Source organism: Falco naumanni, chromosome 18 (genome assembly GCF_017639655.2).
Source record: "Falco naumanni isolate bFalNau1 chromosome 18, bFalNau1.pat, whole genome shotgun sequence".
NCBI classification, from domain to species: Eukaryota; Metazoa; Chordata; class Aves; order Falconiformes; family Falconidae; genus Falco; species Falco naumanni.
Genome location: NC_054071.1, coordinates 1373816 through 1398783, shown reverse-complemented (window position 1 = coordinate 1398783; position 24968 = coordinate 1373816). Strand labels below are relative to the sequence as shown.

The 24968-nt window shown below is 41.7% G+C and overlaps 1 protein-coding gene across 5 annotated transcripts in view; it reads left to right on the top strand.

Annotated features, from left to right (window-relative positions):
* The first annotated feature begins 225 nt into the window (after nt 1–225).
* Nucleotides 226–24968, top strand: part of TANC2 (tetratricopeptide repeat, ankyrin repeat and coiled-coil containing 2) — a 248650-nt gene continuing 223907 nt past the window's right edge. For all 5 annotated transcript variants that reach the window (XM_040617492.1, XM_040617490.1, XM_040617491.1 and 2 more), the window contains exon 1: nt 226–480. The gene's annotated coding sequence lies outside the window, so the exon portion shown is untranslated. The remainder of the gene's footprint in view (nt 481–24968) is intronic.

Here is a 24968-nt window from a genome sequence, read left to right as displayed (position 1 = left end):
GCAGCCCCGCCTCTGCCGGGCGCCTCACCTCCGGGCGCGGAGGGGGGAGGGAGCGAGCGAGCCCGGGGGCGCGCGCTCTCGCCCGCCGCTTCCCCTCCCCTACCCCGGCCCGGGGGGGCGCGCGCGCCGCTCCCGCCCCTCCCGCCGCCCTCCCCGCCCCCCTCCGCGCCGCGCGGGCGGCAGGCGGCGGCGCGCGGCGTGCGCGAGCGGCGGTGAGAGGCGCGGGGGGCCGCGGGGCAGGCCGCGGCGGGCGGGGCAGCCAGGCGGGCCGCGGCGGCGCCCGGCGCTGGGGCAGAGCGGGAGCCGGAGCCGCCGAGGAGGGGCGAAACGGGCCGCCGTCCCCGTCCCCTCCCCCTCGGGCGCGCGCTCAGCCCGGTGGCGGCGGCGGTGCGGTGAGAGGGAGGCGCCCCGCGCTCGTCAGCCGCGGCCGGTGCTTCTGTGAGGGGGGGCGCGGGCCGCCGGGGAGCCCCGCCGCGCCAGGTAAGGGCCAGCCGGGGGGGCCGTGTCCCCGCCGCCCCCCACCGCGGTACATGGCCGGGAGGGTGGGGGGGGGCGTGAGGGGGCGACGCCCGGCGACATGTCGGCGGGTAGCGGTGGCTGAGGGGGGGACACCGCGGCGAGCCGCCCCCTCCCTCCGCGCCGTGCCGCACATGGCGGGGGGGGGCGAGCGCCGCAGCGGGGCGGGGGGCAGGTACGGCCCCGCGGCCGTGACAGCGGGGCGGGGGGCGGCCCGGGGCGGGCGGGGCGGGGGCGGCGGCCGTGCCCGCCGTGGGGAGCCGGGGCGGCCGCGGGGGCGGGGTGCAGGTAGTTTCAAAAATCCCGTCTTTTCGATTAGAAATCGCCGAACGTTAAGAGCGGGGCGAGCGGCGGGCGGAGGTAAGTGCTGGGCGCGGGGCCGGGCTCCGTCCCTGTGCGGGCGGCGTTGCCCGGCGGGGCGGCCCCGTGGCTAGCGCGCTGCGCTGCAGGTAGCCCCCACCTGAGGCGGGCAGCCGGGGGTTAAACGCCCTCCCTCTGCCCCCTCCCCTGGGGCGAGCAGGCAGCGTGGAGCCTAATGACACACCGTATCTGTCTGTTACAGGCGTGGGCTGGCTGTTGGGGGCTAAGATGTAAAAAAGAAATGAGAGCTGATGAGGCAGACAGCTGCCCTCCGCGGTGTGCTTTGCAAGGGAGAGGCGGATTCCCATCCCCGTTCGTGTTGGGAAGTTGAGGAGCATGCGTTAGCCAGTAAGCTCTTCCAGGGAATGGTGCATCAGTCTGGATTTTAGGCTTTTATACAGGTGAAAATAGCATCAGGACAGCGAAATATCTGGAGAAATTAATTTGTGAAGGTTAATTAGTCCTCCTGGGCAGTGTAGCGTAGCTACAGTGTATGGAAGGAAGGCAAATTAACATTGAATTGGGAGAAGAACAAGAAGAAATACAGTGAACGTGTCATAGAGAAGAACAACATGGCCATGAAACCCTGCTTGCAGCATTTCTCAGGTTGGAGCTTGGAATGATTTCTTCAAAATGCTAAAGGTTGGGTGTTGTCTACTTTTTTTAGTTAATCCTCAAAACTTAAATACCAGACCTGCAACTGAAAACATCCATTCCTAATGCGTGAATTAAAAAGAAAAGAAGCTAGTGAAATTGTCTTTTGCTGAGAACGTGATGAAGAGATTTTGCTAGCTACAGTCACATGAGACTTTCTTACTGGAGTGGTGAGAGACACCTTAGATCATGGATACTGTGTGTAGAGGTATGTTTATCTAGAAAACATACGATGGATGTGCAGTAGAGTTATGGAAGCACAATATATCGCAACTTGCCATAATCAAAATCCCATTTTTTTGGCTCTGCGAAAAAACTGGGGCGGGGGGGGGGACAACAAAGCAGTAGTGCTTAGGCAAAGACTGTTTTAAACCCTTCGAGGACTCTGGGTCCTCTAAAAAAAATGAACTATTTAGAGTTGTGCTGCTTTTTTGTAGTAACTCTTGCTAAGTGCATCATAAATGCAAAACCCTGTGTGTACTCCAAGCTTAACACCAATTTCATTTGAGAGTAGAGGAGTGGTCGAGTCGTATCCTGTTTGGATCTAGGCTGTGGTTAGAGGATATTGAAGCATACTTGCATGCAGATTTAGACTTGTAATTACCATGTGAATTACTGGTTAAATATTCAGTATACCTGGATGACTGATATAATTTTATAAAATAAACTCCTTATTGATATTGATTGCGTTGTAGCAATTGCTGTCTTGTTCTCATCTTTCTGTCTTTTCCTTGGGTTTTCCCATGATCCTATGTGAGCTTGTGGTTTTTTTTTAATTGAAACACATACTCCAAACAAAAATATGTCTTCTGAGATACCCAGCAGTTACCTTTTAACATTTCAGGTGACATATGCTAGATTTACTTTCAATGAAAACTTTAGAATACAAATGATGTACATGTTGATGTTGAGAAATCCATGAGCATACCTGTTACGTGCAGTGAATTTTTAAAAGATTAATTTTTTTAATGCACCATTACAGATAAGCATGCTTAACTTTCTGCTTGTAAATTCTCATTTATTGATATTAATGCCCATAAATCCAAACTGTATAAGGCCCAAATGTACATCACATACAGTATCATGCAGTCTGTACATTGAGTTCTGCAGGTTTTGATTTATATAAGAAGTGTTCTTCTGGAAATACCAATCTGCAAGGCTTTTGTTAGTTTGCCTGCGACACATTTAAGTATAGAACCTTACATTTTCTTCAATTTCAGGATGCTTGTCAAAATTGATAATAGTATATCTTACTTCTTTATTAAGTAGCTAAAGGAAAGCAATAAGAAGGCAGCTAGAAAACTCCAAAACAACCCCTTGGTACATTAAAAAAGGAAGAAGTAACATGCAACCCTCTCAACTTCGTGCATGGCTTTTCTCATTTAAAAAAAAAAAAAATTGTTCCTCCTTATGTTTTATCTAGAGTTTACCTTTTGTAGAGGTGGTTCAAGTTGTGATCAACTGAGAAGCTAATAACACCTGTAATTCCATGTTGTAAAATACTAAAAGATCTTTTGCTTTAAGAATTTTTCCAAAAAAAGAAATATTCCTGGTTTCATGTTTTTTTTGATGTATAAAGCTGCATGTATATACATTGTTTCTTTTTCTTTAAACTTTTGAGTGTGAATTTTCTTTAGAGAAGAATGGTGTGGCGAGATGATTTCCTCTGACATCTAGACGAGCAAATGGCTGTAAGGGTAGTTTCGTGATGAGATTAAGCTGATTTTAAGAATTGGTGCAAAATCAGTGACCTCTTGTCCTTGTTCTCCCGCCTGCGGTGGTGTGGCGTTGCAGCCCTCTCTCGTACCCAGTTAAATGCTTGAGCAGCTGCTGGGTGAATGAAAACTATTTTTGCAGAGTTCACTTCTAGCTGGATCAATAAACTGAACTTGACCTGTTGAACATGAGGGTGATGGGGAGGATGAAATAGAGTGGCTGGATCTGTCCTTCATGGCAGCTGTGAGCTCTTTGAGTGGTTGAACTTTTTATAAAAGAAGCCTGGAGTACTTGCGTGAGGCCCTAAAATGGTACCTTTCGAGGCACCGTGCGTGCCTTTTGGCGGTCGCGTGTTTTGTTCGTGCTTAGTACGACACAAAGAACACTCGCAGTCTTACAGCCTTGCTTACCTCATCGATTCTAATCCTTTTGGTCAGCCTGATCAGTAATTTCAGGTTGTCTTGTGCTTTGCTTCAGCATAATAAATACATGCCAACCTCTAGGAACATCTTGCAGCATCCGTAGAGGATGGGTCGTATGGGGCCTGGTGACACTGCTGGTAAGGTCCGTGGGAGCAGAACTGAACCTGCTGGTTGTTTCTGACTTACAATTTGAAATCTTCATCTTGGGATAATGTGTTCTTTTTAACTTCAAGGTAGAGCATGTGCCTGTTGGATTCACTGGAGATAAATTAGTGTTTAAAGCTCACTGAATGCGCCAATATTTGTGGTGGTGGAGTGATCTAGATCATTCATCTCTGGTTTATTTGCCAACTGGATTTTATGAGCTTTAAAAAACAAATTCTGGTTATGTTACATAGAATTATTCCAGTCTCATTATTTTATGGGGCTCAAATGCAGTTGTTTGTTTTATGTTCATTTGAAAAGTAATTAAATACAAGCTCTACATTAATTAGAGAAGGTAGTGGCTTGTTTTGTGTACTTACATTCAGAAGGGAGAAACTGGGAGTTTAGAGCCCGGTCTTGAAACACTTCCTTGTGAAGCTGCCCCTGAGGTTTTATTAAGCAGCCTGTGATGAGAGGATCCAGTTTCATGATGAGGATGATGGACAAAGTGGAGAGGAATTTAGCTTGTTGTCCTAGCATGGAATTGGCTGTAGCGTTCTGATGGGAGAGCAGAAGTTATTTACTGGATTTTGAATAAAAACGCCCGATGTTTTGGGTGCTGTGGTAATGGGGCTTCATTCCAGATCTTCAGGAAGAGAAAGCTTTGAATAATGTGTAGAGTTCCCTGAATAGTCTGGTTTTCTTCCTGGGCAATGTTTATTACCTTTCTTTCAAAAAATGTGTCAAATAAATGCATTTATACTGTGGTGTGAGAAACTCCATCTTGAAAGATACTCTTTAGAAATATTAACTAATTATAACTTAATTAGTAATGATATAGCATAAAAAGTATAGTATGCCTAATTGAATCAGGTCTAGTTTTGTGCCACGTTATGCGATTGTTTGATTTCAAAGGAGTCATTACTTATTCATGGTGTTTATAAAATACTTGTAATAGTTGGCTTTGTGTGTATTCCGTGTAAAGCAAACCTTGGTTGTAAGTTTTGCTTCCTCAGTCATTTTATTAATTTTTCTTGCGGAGCGGAAGGCTTATTTGCTAAAAATACTGCTTTTTTTTTAATTTAGAAATTGAGTGGCTTCCCCCCCCCCCTTTTCCCTCCCACCAATCCTGTTGCTTCAAAATGATAATTATTTAGTTTTACTGAGGAAGTAACCTTAGGTAGTAATCCTTAAGAGCCAATTTGGCAAAGGCACATGCAGATGCTTCAGGAACATGAAGAATCCTGGTGAGTTCATGTTACTATTCCTATGCAGGCAAGTCTCCACATGCCGCTGCCTTCCCGAGCTGGGGCCCTCGCGCTGATGAGGAATGATGTTGTATGAGCTAATGGGTAGGGAAGTAATCTGTTAGAGTGGTGTTCTCTTTTGAACTGGCATAACTAATGAAGAGAGTGATGAATCATGCATGTTGACATTTCAGCTATTACCAGTATTTGTTATTTATTTGTCCTTTATGAAAAGACCATATTGGTGACTGAAGGAGTATCTTCCAGAGCAGACTGATAGCTCTGTGGTACAAAGGCTGGAGTTGCTGTTAATTTTGCTGTTTTGCTGAGGAGTGATTACTTGGTAGAGACCTTTCATGCTCATAATTTTAAGGTCTTGGAGCAACTTGTTGCTTGTTAGTTGTTCGCTTGTACTTACTGAGAAAGAATAAAGTGGTACCTGTCCAAAGCGGAGATCCTGATGTGTGTGGATTATCGTTTCTTGCACCACACGCAGTTCCATTCATGTTGTCCCATTTCACATGAGTTATTGAAAAGTCATCTGATTAGCGTTTCTGACCTTCTTATGCTGAGCAAAGCAGAGAAGGCTGAAAGCGGTGTTTGTCTTGAGCTGAGCTGTAAGTGTATGCAAACAGCAAATGTGTATCTCCCATTATCCCAGCCTTTCCAAAGCTTGGAAGGGTGGAGACAAGCTTTCTTGCTTCTCTACCCTCAAGTTTAATCTGTAAGTTTGTAATAATTTCTTTTGGAGTAGGTTGCAAGTAAGACAGCAGAGATTTGGTCACCACGATGAGTTATTTGTCTTTACATCCAGTTTTCAATTTCTTCTGGTTTTTTTTTTTTTTGCCATTAAGATAGATGACTTGGTTTTCAGAGAGCAATGATGCTTTGCAGATTTCTGTTGTGTAGTACTTAAAACCTGGAGCTTGTATAAATACATCACTAATGAAATTCAGCTGAGTAGTTGAACTGCATCTTTAACCCTGGTCTGTAGGGGATATTTTTAAGATTTAAGTATGGAATGGCTTGAGGGAGCAGTTGAGGTAAAATCCCCAAGTAACAGTGAATAGGGTAAATGTGTGTCTCTTCTCAGAGTTCCTCACTCTAATGGTGTATATTCTATTGTCTAATTTTTACTTACATCAGCTTTAATTGCCAATTATGGTTGAATTGTAGTGATCTCAAATTTGAGATTTGTAATGATCTCATTAATGAAGGAAGTATTTTGGATAGGTGAATTCTTATTTGCAATAGAAGTCACACTGGGAATTTGTTATTAATTAGTGAGGGTGAGAAGAGAGATCGTTAATTTGCATTTTGTGATAGGCGATCTTCCTATTTACTTAACTTTCAGTTATTTTGGGTGTTTATTTTTTCCTTCATGCCTATACAATTTCCAGGGCAGGTAGAATAATATTTTGGCAGATTGCTGCTATTTTTCTGTATTTGGATTATTTAAGTAAAATGCTCTTATAAAGCAGTCTGTAGGAGACATCACTGCTGCAATTTATATTACTTTTTTTTTAGATTCCCTAATGAGTGAGGATTGTATATGTGTGTGAATTGTTCCCTCCTTTTTTGATGTGTTCTTTTCAGCTGGCTGTCTTAAAAATGTGGGTTTCCTGCTTAGTTTGAATGAGAAACTTGATGAACACATATGAAAAAGTGAAGCCATTAGTGCATATGAAAAGTATCAAAATTAAAGGCAATGTAAAATACCTCTTCAGAATGGGAGTATGAATATTTATAGTGTTTGTGGTTCCAGAGAGCAGTTGTGCATTGATTCCAGTTGCTGAAAAGCATTAACTGATACTCTTGAAAGTGTCTTAATATCCTTCACCTGGAAGTGGTTATGGCCTCTTCTGTTTGCTGCCTGTCACCTTGATGGTAATCTGAAGTTGCTTGCAGGTGAATTTTCCATCCTTTAATTGCAGAGTATTAAGCAGATTGAGCTGGATCCTGTGGTCAGTGTTTTAATGGTTGGCTTAAATATTGGTAAGCCGTATTTATGGGCTCCTCGCATTTTCAGTGGGCTGCTTCTGTCTGGAGTTTGTGTAATGCTGTTCTTTCGAATGAAGTCAAGAGGAAAGTACAAGGAAACCTGGGAGAAGGCTGTAAAGAGGAACAAATGTGAATTGTGTGGCTTCCTGGTTGTGGTTTGAGAGGTATAAATGTCGGAGGATTTAGGTTCTTTCTGCAGTTGTTAAATGGAAACTGGTTTATTGGCTTTATTGTTTTAGGGAAACACACACACACAAAAAGCTTATCTTTTATTGCCCTTTGAAGAAGTTTTACCTGCCTGTGCCACCACCCAGCTGTTGATTCCTGGTTCCTGCTGTCTTCACCCGCCGGCTGAAAGCTGCCAGTCTCCCAGCTGTGCTGAACCAGGTGCCTGGGTATAAAGTAAAAATCCCATTTCTCTGCCTTCCCCCAGGTGTTCCTGCCCTGACATTGTTTACTGGTGGTGCTGAACAGGTGGAATTAACAGTCCTGTTTTGGCCCACCAGCCTGGCACAGCAGATTCTGATGATGCCTTTTTCTATCAATAAAAATGAGCTTCTGCCATCTTCTCTTGGGCTGTGATCCTGTAAAGTTGGTATTTTTAATGAAGAGATATTATTGGAAAGGAAAGGAACAATATGCAACCAGAGTGCAGTGAACAATGAAGTGTGCACGTTTCCTGTTGCCAGTCCTTTTATTTACCTCTTTAATAACAGATATTTTCCCCTTTGTGTTATCTCCCATTCTGTCCTTTGGGATTATTTGGTGTTGAGAAACGCTTTTTGAGGTAGGGTGCTCGTAATGTTCCAGATAATGACTTGAAGAGGCCTAGTAACTAGGAGATAAATGTCCACAGAAATGAGGCATGTGTTTTTAGTGCTGAGAGATGTCGATCGGAAAGCCTGTGTGTCCTGTAGGTCACCAGGATTTAGGGAGTCAGTAAGGGGATGGCAGCGTGGTGCTTGTAACCTGGAAGAAGTTGGTCCAAATAGTTATGGCCCTTCAGGTCTGAGCCCCCTGTCTCCACTCCTCTTGCTGTAGGCTCCCTTAATAGCGTGCGGGTTTTCCGTTGCCCGCTTTGGCTCTCTTGTCAGCCCTTAGTGGCCATCCATGAACATAAGGGGTCAGCCACTGAGAAGATAATTGGGATAGGCTTAGGCAGGCTGTTCCTTGGGAGCGCTGCAGAAGAAAGTCTTCAGCAAAGTGGGGATTAGTGGGCAAACAGATAAACAACTTCCTACCCTTCAGAGGTTTTGAGGAATAGAATATGGAAGGGTTCTGAGACAGGGAAAACCAAAGGAAAATATCACGAGGATAGATTTTGGGGAATATGCGATGCTTGGAGAAGAGAGCCAGAAGGAAGTGCGTGTGTCCAACTTGTATGAGAGTGGCTAAACCGAGCCTGTGGAGGGGTGCAAATGTAAGTGGATATAGTGATTTAAATGATCCCAATAAGTGTTTGCGCTTGTGGATTTTGATGGCTTGCCCTGAGCTTGCAGGCCACATTGTTCCTCATGTGACTTTATTTTTAAGGATATTTGCAAAATGATACGGGTTCAGGCAGTTATTCTGTGCATATAGCTATATGTTGCGTAAGCTGTTACTTTCTGTAGTTGCTTAACTGGGGGATCTAATGCTTATTATCTCTTCTAGCAACTTTTGCCTTTCTGAATGATCTTAGTTTAATAATATATATTTTATGAAGGGAGAAATCTCCCACTTGCTATCTTAATGAAGATTTTTCCCTCTTATTCAAATAATTATTTCCTATTTAATTTTCAGTGTAAGATTTGATTAGAGGACCCCAACTCAATTTTCTGCTGTTTCACGCTGTTGTTAGTATGAGATACTCAGCTTCACAGAACGTTACGGTTTACTTGAAAAATTCGTGAGCAGCTTTCCATTGGCACCAACCTTTGGTTAATACTTGGGCGTGTGTCAAGGCATCCCTTGTTTTTTTTGTCTTCAGGAGCGAGGATTTAGTGTAACAGGCACAATTAAAGAAAGGAATATTGCTCTTTGAAGGCTTAATCTGTAATGGAGCTACATATGCCCGCCTGCTTTCTCTTCAGACTGGTAATATTATCCATGTCTTGATTTAAAAAAAAAAAATAAAGAAATGCAATGCTGACAGCAGGCAGTGCTCCTACACCTCCTCAGCAGAGGTGGAATATACCATCTGGCACTATGTGGGTAGTAGTTATCCCAAAAAGTAATAACAGTGGGAGTTCTTGCCAGTTACAAGTTGTGATCACAGGCCAAATGGTGTAGTTCTAAATTAGTGTACGTTTCCAAAGAGAAGGAGATGCAACTATTTATTTTTGTGAACTTGAGAAGTATTTTCAGTCACGGGGGTCTATGCTGAGGTTTTAGTTGCTGGCATGTGAAAGAAAGTGCGAGGGGAGTAGGTCAGGGGAATATGGGCTGTGATGCCTGCTAGACCATCTTCTAGGCACTAAAAAAGTTGGCTTTTTTTGGTATTATGTAAGCCTTAACTTGGTTAATACGAGTGAATAAGAGTGGTCTATTAATTTGATTTCGACTTTGCTGAATGGGAACTGAAAGATCTCTGTTCTTTATCCTTTGGCTCTAACTAGTCATGAACAGATTGCTGCTACCTGCTGTAAGATGATGAGAAAAACTTTGTAATTACGTGAAAAATTCCCTGTATTGATTTTAGTAACACTTTTGATATGGTGGCCTATGATATTTTTGTCTGAAAAAATTAGATGTAGCATAATCAGAACTGCTGTGAAGTGGTGCAGAACTGGTTAGCGAGTTGCTTAGTAACCTGGATGATGGAACTGAGGGTGTACTAGTAAAACCTGTGGATGACATCAGATTTCAAGGGTTTGCAGTGATAGGAGGACAGGATTGGATTCAAAAGGATCTTGAAAAGTTGGGAGCTTCAGATATGAACAGATTAATTTCTCAGTGTTTATTCTGAATAAAATGAATGGTCAGGCAAGCAGGAACAGAGCAAAGCTCTGTAAAACATCCTAAATGAAAATTAAAAAAATGCAATGTCATTTGCATGCACGCAGAGCAAGGGAAATGGAGTGAAATGTGAGTTTGTGACTTTTTTTGCAGAGCTGGGCTCTTATTTTGGACTTGATCAGGCCCTGAAAATACTATGTATCAGTGTGGACAAAATTCATGCAGACCCAGATAGGTTTTCAAAGAAGGCTTTCCTTGTTCTCTCCCAAGTTATTTGGGTAGATGATTTAGCTGCTTTGATGTCAGCATACATTGTCTCTCAGCTAGGGGACTTTGCCAGTATCTTCCCACCCCCTCCCATGCCCCTGGCACTGCAGAGGTCCTCGTAAAACAGATAAGCTTTGCATCGAACTATTATTTCTTTGTGGATTTTTTTTTTTTTTTTTGCTGCTTCTGTCTCTTGTAAATGTCCATAAGACTACCTAACAAATCTAGTCAATAAAGACTTTGTCTAAGTCTACTGAATGCTTTCACAGTCCTTGCACTGAGTGAGTTTTCCATGTAGTTTTGATCTTTGGGAACAGAGATCAGCATCGAAGTTGGTGGATACGTGCATAAGTTTTTTAAGTGGCTTAATGAATATTATTTAGTAAGCACCTGAATGTTGTCGTTTAATCTATTTACCAAGATATTCCTATTCAGAAATACAGTTTAAGTCAGACAGATACGAAGGTGCTGTGTTTGAAATAGTTGCCTCAATGAGATATTTTTTGTGAGAAATTTCAGCATTCAGGTAAACCAAATCCATTATATGATTTTTATGTACCTGATGTAACTGTATACTGTGTATTCTCTTATGAGTCTTGGTTACAATTAAAATTTTGCATTAAAGCAAGCTATTGTGATCAACTTTAAACTCTTGCATTGCGTTTGTCCTTGCAGGCAAACAGTTTTGCAGTCAGAAAAGCAGCCCATAGTAGTGCCCTGAGTTTACTGCTTTGCATGTGCTGCGCTTTTTTGTGTAGTTGAAGTTTTTCACTAGCGTAAACACTGAAAATCATAGATGCAAATTGGCGTTCTTCATAAAAGGAGGTGAATGAAAAATCTCTCCAAGTTTGGGTAAAACCATCTTTAAAGGAAGATTAGAACACATGACATTTAGCTATTCATCGTTATCAGGAAACTGAGCAACTGTAAAAATCTTCCAAGGGATGAGTCTGTCTTTACAGTACTGTTTTACACGAGCACGGTTTGGGTTGGTTTTCTTCAGTTAAAAAGTAATACTATATGCAGAGTAAATCTTGTATTAATTATTACCCATTTAGCTATGGATGTACTCAAGCTGACTCTGGCATTTGTGGGGGATTTATCCTTCTCAAATGGCGCACGCCACCACCTGTGTTCTTGCATCTGATGCATGCGCGTTCTTACTGAAATCTGCAGGTTTGGAATTTGGGCAGCTTAAATCTATACTTGTCAAGCGTCTGCACTGTAAATCCCCAGATTTATATCTGGTGGCAGTTTGCTTGTAGTCTAGACACTCATGCTGAACTTCTGTGTGAAGCTAGTCCTGACTGCTTACATTCAAGAAGTCGTCTTTCTGTATTGTATTAAGAGCTTATCCATATGCTGCAAGCCCCGAGTGCAGGAAGTCTGCTGGCAGCCATCCCGCTATTCCATATACTGATTTCAGGCTCTTTGTGGATAGTTGGGGGGGGGCAGGAAGCAAGCATAAAGCGTGACAAGTTGTTGGCTGACCGATTTCTAGATAAGTTTTGCAAGAAAATTTGAATAAATATATAAATATTAATGTTATGTGTAAGAAATGATGCCCCGTGGCTGGTTCTGGTGTGAACTGCAGGATGTGATTAAAAATAAGATTGAGCAGGGCATGGGGGTCGGTTTGGTGGAGAACAGTCTCCATGTTGAGCCGCCGTCTGGCTGCGGTGTAGGAGCAGAAATAATGGCTGTTAGAGCGGGTCAGGGTGCTGTGAGTAACTATACATTTACTTTTGACAGTAGGTGTGCGTTGTCACCATTTATTATCAGTAGAAAGAACATCTGATTTTTGCAATTTGTTTGGATCGAGTAATATATTTTGCCCTATTTTAGAACTTTGTAGGTACCATACATAAAGTGCTTTTTTTTTTTAAATAAAGATTCTCACTTTTTTTCTCCCAGGCATCTCTCGGAGGAAACAATCATTTTGGTTTCATGGAGGTTGTATGTGGTGACGGCTGAGTACTAAGAAAAAAACCCCCAAATCTCCTTGAAACTATGGCTGCAACAAAGTATTTGCTTCCTGACTGTCAAGGCTGGTTTTGTTTGTGCAATTTCCCAAACCTGGCCTAAACTTTGGAATGGTTTTGGTTTTCTGAAGTTCTTCGTTATGTTGTGACACCAGTGTAAAGTAGAAAACTGAGCTGAAATTTGTTCACTTGTGTCCGTTTCTTCTTCCTAATGTAACTGGTTTACAACAGTTTGTATGGGTGCGTTGATGTACACAAAAGCTTATACGTGGTAAAGCTATAACTTACCAGTATTAAGCGTTGATTAAAGTCATCCAAAAGTATATCCTATATTTCATAAACAACAATGGGGAGAATAAATCCTGGAGCCTTTGCTGGCTCTGTGCAAGGGCACAGAGTCTGACTCCAGCACTTCAGTGTACAAAATAACAGATGTGGCTAGACCAAGCTTGGAAGGCTTTTAAAAATAAGCCCATAGTAACATATATAATGTTCTGTGTAAAATAATCTTGGACATATCTTCATTGCGTTTGGGGAGAAATAGCTTTTAGTTTGATGTAGTATGTGTTTGTATATGTTAAGGCAAATAACTTCATTTTCAAGTTTTCTGGAGTGCCTGTGTAGGAAGGAAAATTCAGTCTCAATCTGGAATTATTTCACATAATTCGAAGGAAATACGTAATTGTTATGTAGGAGGATTTTTTTTTTAAGATGCTCTGTAACACATCATTAAAATGTAAATACAAAGAGCCAAGTCAAAAGCGCCGTGTATTGGTGCTCTCTCTTGTACAAGACTGAGTTTGCATCCCTTCGTGTTTATTCGTGCTGTCGGAGCTGTTGCATCTGAAATGCTTGTTGTTAATGGGAGTTGATCTGATTTATTTTTTTTTTTAAATACTTTGTAAAATTTGATTTTTATGATCTTCTTCCAAATAAGAAACCACTTAAAATACTGACTCTTTACATGTTTGATGTGCCTAAATTTATTGAAGGATTCGATATTTACAGTTGGTTGTTTTTTTAGAAAAAAGAAAAGTAGTCCCCAGGTTTCATGTTGTGTTATTTGTATACCTCTGAATTCAGCGTTTTCCTTTAGGAAACAGGTTTTATCTGTCTGTAGCTTGCTAGCAGGATTTTTCTAAGTAACATTTAGACATACTGTAAGCAAAAATGTGAAATTCTCTGGAAATACTGCAAGAAAGCTAGGGAGGGAACCTGGTATTTTTTCAAATGTGTTTTGTTTGTTTTTCTACTGGGGTGGTGTTTACCTCTGGTATAGATATCAGATGGCGAGCTTTTGCATATTACTCATTATAGGAACATCAGGTTGGTTTTCCTTCCTTTATTTGTGCTCTTCCTCTTCCTCCTCCCTCCCCCTTCTCATCCTGCTGTTGTTTTATCTCTGCAGCATTGTTGGGTTTGAGTAGCAGGGCCAGAAATTGATCGCTCATCCCTTGAGTGTAGCATGAGCTGTGTGCTGGTTTTCAGCAACGGCTTGGGGTAGGATCTGGTTCACAAACACCATTGATTTCTCTTCTGTGCACATGTGGTGAAATCTTCTGAAATGAAACCTTTTGTGTGAAATGAAGCCCCCACCTTTCCATGCTTAGGTGATTTTTATACTTCTCAGTGATGGGGAGGTTTTAAGGGATCACACACGCAAACACTCCTTCCCACTTCTCTATTCCATTGATGTGGAAAGCTTGCTGTAAATGCTTAAATCATGAAAAAAACAGGCAAAACCAGCCATGACAAAGTGTTTTTACCTGGTCTTGAGATAAATAGTAAGTGCATGGGAAGTCCCTTTTCCAGAGGAGCCCCAGCCTTTGCTGGTGTAGGGGACTGGGAGGCCTCCAGCGGTACATTTAGTATTCCCAGTATAGTGTTGCAGAATAACTCTGGGCTGAGGACATCTGTGCTGATTGTCCTTTAGCTGCGACAGCTATGGTCTCCCCCAGAAGATGTCTGTTGGCATCCCCATTCCAATGGGATCTGTTTTCTGGGAGCTCTGACTTCTGCTCTGTCTTTCTGTAGGCTGAAAGGGAATCCCAGCATCGCAGACTGGTGGGGCTGGGAGGGGAGCTCCGGGGGTCGCCCGGCCCAGCCCCTGCTAGAGCAGGCTCTCCTCCAGCAGGCTGCACGGAGCCGCCCGGCGGGTCTGGGTGTCCCCAGAGACGGGGACCCCGCAGCCGCTCTGGGCAGCCTGTCCCAGCGCCCCCTCACCCTCAGGGCAGACAAGGTCTCCCTCATGTTCAGGTGGAACTTCCCGCGCTGCAGCTGGTGCCCGTGGCCCCTCGTCCTGGCGCTGGGCACCGCTGAGAAGAGCCTGGCCCCGTCCTCCTGACACCCACCCTCCAGATATCTGTAGGCATCGTAAGATCCCCCCTCCGCCTGCTCCAGGCTGAACAGCCCCAGCTCTCTCAGCCCTTCCTCTAAGGAAGATGCTCCAGCCCCCTCATCATCTTCAGTAATCTTTCTTAAGGATGGCAATCTCCATCTTTTTCCAGTGTCCCTTGGCCTCACGAGCTACAGTGCATGTCATGATGGACCTGGATCTGCATGTGTTCCGAGTGGCCAGCATGTTGCCACTATGTAGGAGCATGGTGGTTTTTTTATGTTAACAAAGAGTTATTTGCTTTTCCCTTGCTGTGAGCAAGTGATGGAGGTGTAGGTCTGTAAATACCCATCTTTGTTTCTCAAAACTGTCTTGTGAATTCTGAGGATGAAGGAAGATGTGAAAATAAATTATTGGAGGACAACTAAATTAGTGAAGATGAAATGGAGAAACGGAACAGCAGCAAGATGTTTCTGACTTTGTAAATGTGCTTCTTGAATAGATAATTGCATGTAAATAAGCATGCAGATAGGCTGGTGGGAAGAGTAACTGGAAAGTGATGAACTTAGTAATAATGTATTTTGAATAGCTTGTATGAAGAAGGCTACCAGTCTCCTAATGAAGAGGTTAGAGATAACAAAAGCTGATCGGAGGGTCGAGACTGACTTGGTTGAGTGGTTTGAAAGTCAAACAGGATTTGACACATTGGTACCTGAGCTACTGCAAGCGCCAGCCAACATCCCCTAAACAGAGCCGGCAGTGGAGCTGGCGTGACTGCTTGTCCAAAGATGGACGAGGGTGCAGCTGCTTTTTCTGCTTCAATGCATATATGCTACCCTTTTATAAGAGGGTGGATGAAAAATTTTACAAATAATTGTTTCAGTATTCAGAATTAAATATTAATATTTCAGTAAGTATTTATATCAGCATTATGTATGTAGGGCAGTGGGTAAGGGGAGTAGGTGTGTTAGGATGCTGCTGGGATGGAGTATTTCAAAGAGTTGTAGAGAATATATTTGTGTATTTATTTCAGATTAGTATCGGCTGATAGCACAACTGCATTTCTTTTATCTGCGATGTAGACAAACTTGAGATTGAACTGGAATGAGAAATGGCATTATTTTTTCTACACATCCTGATAGTAAAGACTCTGTAGGTCACATTTTGCTCTAAGCAGCATCTTTTCAGTGGATTTTTAGGGGTTTTCACATATGTAATTATTAGCTTAGTATTTAGAAGCTGGAAATCTTCATGACTGTATTTTTTTTCAAGTTGTGGATTTACCATATTGTTTATGTATGTCTGTGTTAAGATCTTGAGGACTCGGTGACTAGATCGATTGCAAACTTTAATACAGGATTTTACATTATTTCCCTTTTTCTAGCAAATTGATCTACTCACTTTGTCTAAAATGTTGTATGCGTATATATGTGTATGCATTTATAAACATAATTTATATTTTACTGTAGACATGGAAAAACGTACCAAGGGCACGTTTAGAGAGGACTAAATAGCATTTCTTAGACAGCAGTGTGGAATGTAGTAAATTATTCTTCAGTATTAGACATTCATCTGTCTAATTGCTGCCTGAGTTTTCTACAGGTGTTTTAGAACAAACTAATAAAATGTACCCTGACCCAAATATTTTTATACAAACAAATATAATTAAGAATTGGAAGGAAGGGGTATTGCTAATAGTATTGAAATTCATTCCTTATCTTCCTCTGCTTTAATTACTTCAGTGGTGTAGTTATTTTAATTTTGCTTACATAAATTAAGCTGTGTTCAACTTTACTGCCAAGTATGAGTGCTTAAAGCATGTGGAGTTTTTAGCAGAAATAACCTGTGAAGAATTTTTTTCTGAACTTGCTGACAGTTCTTATTTATTGGTTGATGCAATAGAGTCATATAACAGTAATTTTGTAGGAGCAATCATTTTCTTGAAGGATTTCAAGTTATGGATCTAATTCTCTACTGCAAATGATGTAGTACTGACAGTGAATCTATTACTTCTCTGCCTATTGATACATTATTCAAAACTGTAAGGGAAGTATACTTCTAGGTGCAGCTTGTAGCAGTAGCTTGTGAACCCAGTCTACGCCAGTTTGACATGAGCAGAAATCACAGGCTGTTTTTTTCTATCGTTTTTTTGGTGCTATGGTCAGGGCTGTTGTATGAAATAATAACTTCTTTGTCTTTAGCCAGAGCAGTAATACGCACCTCCTTTATAAAAGTTCTGTTGTCTCCATCCTTGCACTGTTCCAAGTAATCTAATGTACTGTGCTACGCTGCTAATGAAACTTGTGTGTCTTAGTGTGTGCGAAGCTGGGCCATTTCCAAGCTTATCTTATGCATGTCTGAAACATCAGACGTCTTGTATTACTCTTTTAAAGATGATATTCAATATTAAAAATGTGTGTTCTAGGATTTGGGTAGGATTCATGTACTAATGTGATGACAAACTGCAGCTGCAGATGGATGGAAATGGTCTCATACAGATAGTTATGCCAGATAACAGTTCCCATTATATGTAAAGAGAAAGTGGCAACATTTAATCACACCTTTACAAACAGAGTGTGTGAAGAATTTGCTGTTTCTCTGGCTGTAACATTTCTGAAACAAGCAAGCCAGTTGAATCTGAAGAAAAGAATCTCTCAACACGAAAGAAAAAAAATAAATTAAAAGTTCACAGTGCATGCCATTAAAGCCTTTAAAAGCCATTTTAAATACTGCTTTTCTTACACGGATAATGTCTGCAGGAATGGTTTTGGAGGGAGGGTCATCTCAGCGGACAGCCTGGTACTGTGCTGGTGTATTTTAACCAGATAAAGTTTCACGGAAACTGAACCGATTTCACATACCGCAGCTCTCGGGAAGTACCTCGTTCACATGTCTCTGTTGATCTTCAGCGTGAGAAAGGGAAGGTGTGATCGGACTGGAAGTTACAGAAAGCATTACAGTTTTACATCTGAAATACTGTTCTTTATACCATGTCACTGTTAAGTTAAAAGTGCTGCCTTCTGCGGCGCAGGAGATGGGATTGACATCATTTGGCGTCCCCACCAGTTTTGTTCTGGTGTAGCCATGATTTTGTGCTTGTCCTGTGAAATATTACATTGTCCTTGCTATGGGCTTCCCAAAGAAGGGTTTAATATACTGTGAAAAAATTTAAAACTTACTTAGACTCTTCGATAGGTTGAATAGTTTTGGTAGGGGCTCCAAAGGGAGCTGCTTACTACCTGTAGTGGAGGATTAAAGCAGAGACTTTGAGAAGAGCAATTAAAAAGGAAGAGAGAGAAACAGGTACCATAATGAAGCAAACGAAGTGCTATTGTTGAGGAAGGTTGTTTAAATTGTCCTCCCATTTTATTTGTGTTTTGTCTTTTAACCCCCCCCCCCCCCCCCCCCCCCCCAACAAAACAATACAATGTTACCCATGACAGTTTGCAGAGGAAAAACTCAAAATGCTAGAATTGTTGTTCCAAAAGTAAATTAAGTTGAAAATTTATTTTTGTAGGTACTTACCATCATTTAAAAATGGAATACCAATGACCAGTTCTGAACGTTTAATTACCTTTTTTTCTCAGGTAGCCAGTAACACACAGAGGTAGATTGAATGTTCAGTTACAACTTTAGATTTTAGTTTTTAGAGTAATTCTACTTATTAAAATTAGTTACCTGGTGTGTTTCTTAATATATATTGTGCATTTTCCTTTGCTAAGGATAGCTATGGTAGAATGGTCGTAGTTTTTATTTTTGATAAGAAAATAGCTTTTTTACTGAATTTAAAGCAAAACCAACCCCTTCCACCCCAGTAACTGGAATCGCTGGGAGCTTCCAGGGGAACTAAGCCCTCACTTGCGTAAGGGCTGGCTTGTAAATTGGCATTTAGGAATATCATTTGGCCTGTGCTGTAGCAACATTTGAGGCTGTGGAAATGTTGATGTTTCAGCCGTTTCATCTTTCGCCTTTAAATATGAAGTGTTTCACAAAGCCTCTTTATTCTGATGCGAGTGAAATGATCCATGTTTTTCTTGAAAGCTGAGCACAGGGGTGACAATGAAACCTTACCATTTGTGCCTATGCGTAGTAGTGTATTAAAAATAATTATTATACAGAAAGTCACTCACGAGTGGAGTAACCTTTGAACAGGAGGGACCTCAGCCTGAAACTGAAAGAATAATTTTAGGTTCAGTGTTGACTCAGTTGAGATTATTTTTTTTTTATTATTATTTTCTTTTTTCTGTTCTTTGTTGCTGTGTGAATATCTCCTGTAAGGGGCTGTGAAAACAGCTGAGGAAACGGACTTACTATACCCGGAAAACCAAATGCAAACATGGTACTATCAGCTCTGCAGAATAAACTAACTGGGAGAAGGAAGGTTTTTCTTTCTGCAGGCATTATTTATTATAATCTTAACTGCCTGGACTTTATAGAGGAGATAAATGATTTCTTAGTTAGCACTTTTCCTGTGTTTTGCCTTGTTATTTTAGTGGCTTCACCCTGAAGGAATTTTTGAGGTATGCATCAGTTGTTGTGGAGGTATAGTGTCGCAGCTTGGTGGCTTGGTTCGTCTAAAATGACTTGATCTTACAAATAAACGAAAGCAAGAAAATTTCCTAAGAGTTAATTTTGCAGGACTTTCAATGGCATGCTTACTTAAATGCAGAATTTCTTTAAATCATGTTTTAGAGTGGAACTTGGTGTGAGAGAGTTACATTTTCGTTGGTTTTCCTTTTGAAAAAAATAAAATCGCTCACACCCCCATCTGTGACACACAAGAATCTTATTTCCGTGCAGCACTGGCAGTGCTAAGAGCAGTATGTTGTCTCTCAAGGCTTGCTTTGTGTTGTTTCCACCTTGGTAGAGCATGAGGCATGACAGGCACCACCAAGGCTATACGTTGTGTAAGCTAGGAGTAGCTTGCTTGTTTTAGGTCTAAAGGACAGAATATGGCACATTTAGCGGGGCGGAATAACGCTGATGGGGTTAAGCAGAGGAGCTCCGTGTGAATGTCTAAAAGTCTCCTGATGGAGTTCAGGTTTTAAACTTACTGATGTATTTTTTAAAATTTTAAATGAAGACCTACATTATTGTAATCATAGCAGGTGCTGAAATATCAGTTATGATTAGGTTAAGTCATAACACTTCCATTGCTTTAACTTGACTCGTACTGCATTGAAGATGGGGAGTTGGCTGCGTTGTGTAGGCACGGTCCTGTAAGCTGCGTCAGGACAGTGGATCCCGTGGACAGGGTGTTGTAAGAGTTGTTTTGGCTCTTTATCTTCAAGGGCTGAAAGCCTTAAAGAAATTCTTTTGGATTTACCAGATTCTTGTTGGGAAATGGCCAGTTATCTCAGCAAATGCAAACTGTTCCTCTGGCAAGGTGGAGGCCGTGTACTACCTTCACGTTTGTGCTACGTGAAGTCGCACTTCGTGCTGCATAGATGACAGCTGGATAAGTACAGGGAGAGTTGCCATGGGTTTTGTAGAAGGAATTCCTGCTTTATGAATGGCGTGTAGTTCTGCTGAAGGGGCCAGAAAATCATGGAGGAGAGGATCCATTTGATGCGATCCACTTGGGTTTTCAGAAGTGTTTCATCCAAAGTTTTTCACCGAAGAAGTTTTAGAAAACTGAGCGGGCACAGCATGAGTCAGTCCTGTCCTGGAGAGTGATGGGCTCAGATAAAAACGAGCATAGAAATAAGTGGTCAGCTGTTACGGCAGAGGGATGTCACCTGTAGAATTTGGCACTATTCCCTGCGCTGAGGGTAATTAATGGGCTCGAACACAAAGTAGGCTGGAGGTAATCAGTCCCGCCAGTGACACAGACCTACTGCATTAAAAGCAAGGGATGACCGAAGGTTTGCAGAAGGGCCTTAAGTCTTTAATTACTGTTTAATAACAGTGAATTAAATGCAACGTAGATAAGTATTGCATGTGTAGTAAAACCAGATCCAGGTTATAGAAAATGATGATTCTAAACTGACTGTTGCCACTCAGTAGGGAATCTTGGGATTAGGACTAGTGAAAGCATCAGCTCCGTTCTTGGCAGCTTTAAAATCAAACCAAAGCAAAACAAATCTCAATGTGAAAAGTTAGGGATTAATAGGAAAGAAACAGTGAATAAAACAAAGCATCGTAGAGCCATCTTAGAGATTTGTGCAATGGCCACGTCTTGAAGACAGTGAAGTTAGATCTTATTTTCAAAAAGGTATTTTAGAGCTGGAGAAGACTTACTGCAGGGCAGCAAGGATGATCAAAGATGTGGAATGATTTGCATGGAAGAAAAGTGATTGAGTAGACAGGAACTATCTAGCAGGGGAAAGAGATGGATTTTAAAAAGCCAATTATTTGGAAAAGAGTAAATTAAAGTGCAAATTCCAAGTGAAATGTAGGCAAATACCATGTGTATCTCTCCGAACACTTCTGCAGATACCCTTAAATCCTCATTTGCAATATGCCCTTTAAAACATTGCTGAAAGTAAGGTTGTGCCAGTTTTCTTCAATTGTTTAGTGTATGTGTCCATCTTCTTGACTTGGCTGCCTTGCGGGGAGGGGTTACTGCACCAGTGAGTTGCTTCACTCATGGGTTAATGAGGGATTTGTTCACGGGTCTTGTGATCTTTAAAGGCTAACATGTTAAGTGAACATACCACATAGCTAGCTGGGCAGTGGGGTTATGACTATTGCTTTAATAGCAAGGTTCCAAAAGCCAACGGCAGAGTTCTTCCTCCTTCACTTTCCTTGTATGTGTTTATACAACATAAAAGAGCTTTCTGTGGTAGTTGAGGAAATATGCCTTTTTTTGGACTTGTGGTAAGAATGTTATGAAGTGGTTTCTGCAGTATTGTTTGCATTATTTTGCTTTACAAGCAGTAAGCTTTGGAAAATGTGATATCCATACCCAATTTAGATTTAAGATAATCCAATCTAGCTACAACAGTGTGAATATTAAATTATTTTTCCATTTTCAGACTTGTTAAAGAAAAAAGGCTTCCTGATATGGATGGTAATAGAACAGTAGAGATTACTGTATTTTCTGTAACAGATCTTGATGTCAGAAATGTTTTTCCTGCAGAACTTGCCTGGGGAAATTTCAGACCATTGTTTCTTAATAGACATTGTTCCAGAGTGTAATAAAGGTGAATCAGAGACTTTGGCTTCGTTGCACTGCAGTGAGAGTGAGAATATGCTGCTTTTTAAGCCTGAGACAAAAGAAGTGGGAATGTATTCCAGGAGGGAGGGGCTTCCTCAAGCCCCAAATTCTCCCAGCTGTGGAATAAGAGTTTGGATGGAAGTGGAGTGTATGTGTGAGGGGTGCGTGCAGGTATCGGGGTATAGTATGCAAGTGTGGAATATATCCCCATACAGAAACCACTTTATGAAGAGCAGCTGTGGACTAGTAACACTTCTGTTCTGATCCTCCTTCCAGGTGCTTACTGTCTTAGTAGCTTTGTGAGTAATGATGGTGCCACAGCTGAAAGGAGCCCGAGTAAGGGTAAGGCTTAGGTCTCCCTGCTTTCACCAGCAAATCTACCTAATGGCTTTAGAGGGAAAACAAGTCTGAGTAGCTATGTATTATTTCTTGACTGATCTTTTCAGTTCTTTAAGAAATACTTACATGCTCTAGGCTTTGGAAGGAAGGCAAATCAGTTATTTTTCCTGGTTTTTTTTCTGGTTTTCCTTGGTTGTGCACACTCTTCAATGACAAAGGTTTTCATTTAGAGATGGGTAGGGTTTCGGATCTGCCTCAGTGATCGATGACATAAATTGGTCTAGATTATACACGGCAATTGCAATCACTTATGTTCCAAATGTAGGGGAAAACATACATCCTGTCTCTCTTTGTCTCTAGAAGGCATTTAGATTTCTTCCATATGACAGACTATAGACAGATAAAAGATCAGATTGTTTTTGTAGTTACACAACTTTATGAAGAAATCTCACCCTTCACTGCCAGAGTTTTTTTAAAGCTAAATGGGGGAGGTGGTGAATGCTTTGTCTAAAAACCCAAGCCAAACCAATACTTCTGTATTCACCTCTGCTGCATTGTCTTTCAGCTTTGATACACACTTTCTGATACTCTTTTGACTATCCATGAGTCATGGATAGAGCGTTTCCCATCCCAGAATGGAAAAGAACGGTGTCCCCAAGCAGTCCAGAACTAGAGGGGCTCAGAAAAGCACCCGTACTATAGAATCACTGCACTCATCTTTACCTGGCTCTCTGTGAAATAGAATGAATGGGCCAAGCAGAAGAGAAAGTGGAAGGGATATATGATACACTCTGAGCAGAGCCAGAGAAAAAAATTCAGGTCAGTTTTTTCAAATGCTCCTGTACCAATCTTTTGAAGTGACTTAAGTACACCTGAACCAAAGGCAATGGCTCCTGTGAGCGAACATGTTTTATTTTGCAATTGGGGTGAGTCAGGAGGATACTCAATATCCTCAGCTGAGTTTTTAAGTAATGTAATGTAACCATGGTAATGTGACTGTTGAAATTGCTACATCGAAAGTAACTTAAGTCTGGGGTTTGGGAAGTGCCCAGCTCGCCCTGGTACTCTCACCATGACCAGTTTCTGCTTGCTACTGCTTATTTCCTGGTGCCTTGAGTTCTTTGTGGACCTGTAACTGTTTGCTTTTAGGCTAGCTGGTTTCTTCCAGCTGGGTTTTCAGCTTTCCCATGCATGAAGCGAAGGAACCACAGTTCTTCCTACCAGAACTGTGAGTCTTCATACCTAAGTTTTCAGTGCCTGTTGCAGGGTGAAATCAGAAACCTCTGAGTTGTTAGCGAACGAGAACAGTCCGACGTACAGCTCATATATACAACATTGAATTCTTTTGAGGCGTGCTATATGCTGTAATTTCAAGTGTGCTTGTACAATGGCTTCATTTATAACCGCTTGTAGTTTAAACACATTGTCTTAAGTAGTCAGGCATATTTTAAATATCACCTTTATACTTCATAAAAGATAAAAGATGTTTAAATATGCCCTTTCCTTCAAGTACATACTCATATATGTGTTCCTTTGTTGGAAGGTTTGAAGAAGTGACTTAAAGCAGGATATCCACTTCTGCTAAGTCACAGTTTTCCTGCATGGAACCTAGTAAGCCAGCTACCAAAAAAATGAAAGCCAGGTCACGCAAACTATCACTTAAACCTTCATTGCTGTATCTCACTCAGAATCTAAGATATGGCCTATTAAGTGAAGAACATGAAAAATGCTATTCTTTTTAATGTAAGCATGATTTCACATGTGAAGAATCCTTTGTCATTTATAAGGTATGTTTTTTTTCCTTTCGGTCTTTCCTCTTTTTTTTTTAATCCAAAGCCCAAGTTTGTATTTTAAACCTTAGTATTATTGATTATACCAAATACAAAGGATGTTTGGAAAAGAAATGTGACTGTACAGTATGCTTGTGTAATTGAGTTTTTGTAGGGACACATACTTTTCCACTAAGGAAACTGTCAGTAGGATGTTACTTATGTTTCAACTGTAGATAAATCTATCTTCTGGCAATAGAAAAATGAATTCAAACATAATATTCAAGTTATTTGTAATACTCGTTAAAAAAAACCAAGACCCTAATTGCATCTGTTTTTGTTGCTGATCCCCCACCCCGTTACCTGTGTCTCCTGACTGTCGTGTTTCTGTCACTTGCTTATACAGCACATGAGTTACAGACATTTTGTCAGTGCAGTCGTGTGTGTGCATTATGGTGAAAGCATCGTCGTGTTCCTTCTCTCAGTAGCTTTGCATACTGAATTACGGGGCTCTAATTAGGTCAGCTGGCACTGGTACCGGCCGAGTCTGCTGGGTGTGATGCAGGGAAGCAGGTCTCGGTGTCACGTGCAAACACACACCTGTGTAGTGCCTTCCCTCTGACTTCTTGCAAGTCTTTTCCTAGATTCTCTTTCCATCAACTTTTTTTGGTCATGACTACTTTTATTTTTTTGTCGTCTTCATTTGCACTTTTACCGCTTACCTTTTTTTTCCAGTCTGTCTTATATTCTGTGACATTGTTACCCTGTCTCACCTTTATAGAGATTCCATTCTCCCCCCTGACCAGTTCCACTTTTCCAGTGTCTTCCCCCATCTGCACTCGCTTCTCTCTCTTGGTAGTTGTTTTCATCTTCTACCCCATTTCCACATGGTTGAATTTACAAAAGGGAAAACGGGCTGGGAAGAAGAGTTGTGTTTCCAAGTACTTGAGTTCTGGTTGCATGCTTCTGAAGGAGCGCAGAAAAAGTTTTGACTTCATTTCTTTGAAATCTGTTTGTTCTGTAGGAGCTGGTTAAGGAGGTTCGGAGTGGTTAGTTTATATCATCAATATCCAGGAGTCTTCTGAGACGAGGACAGTGCAGTGGCTGTTCAGGTGCCGCC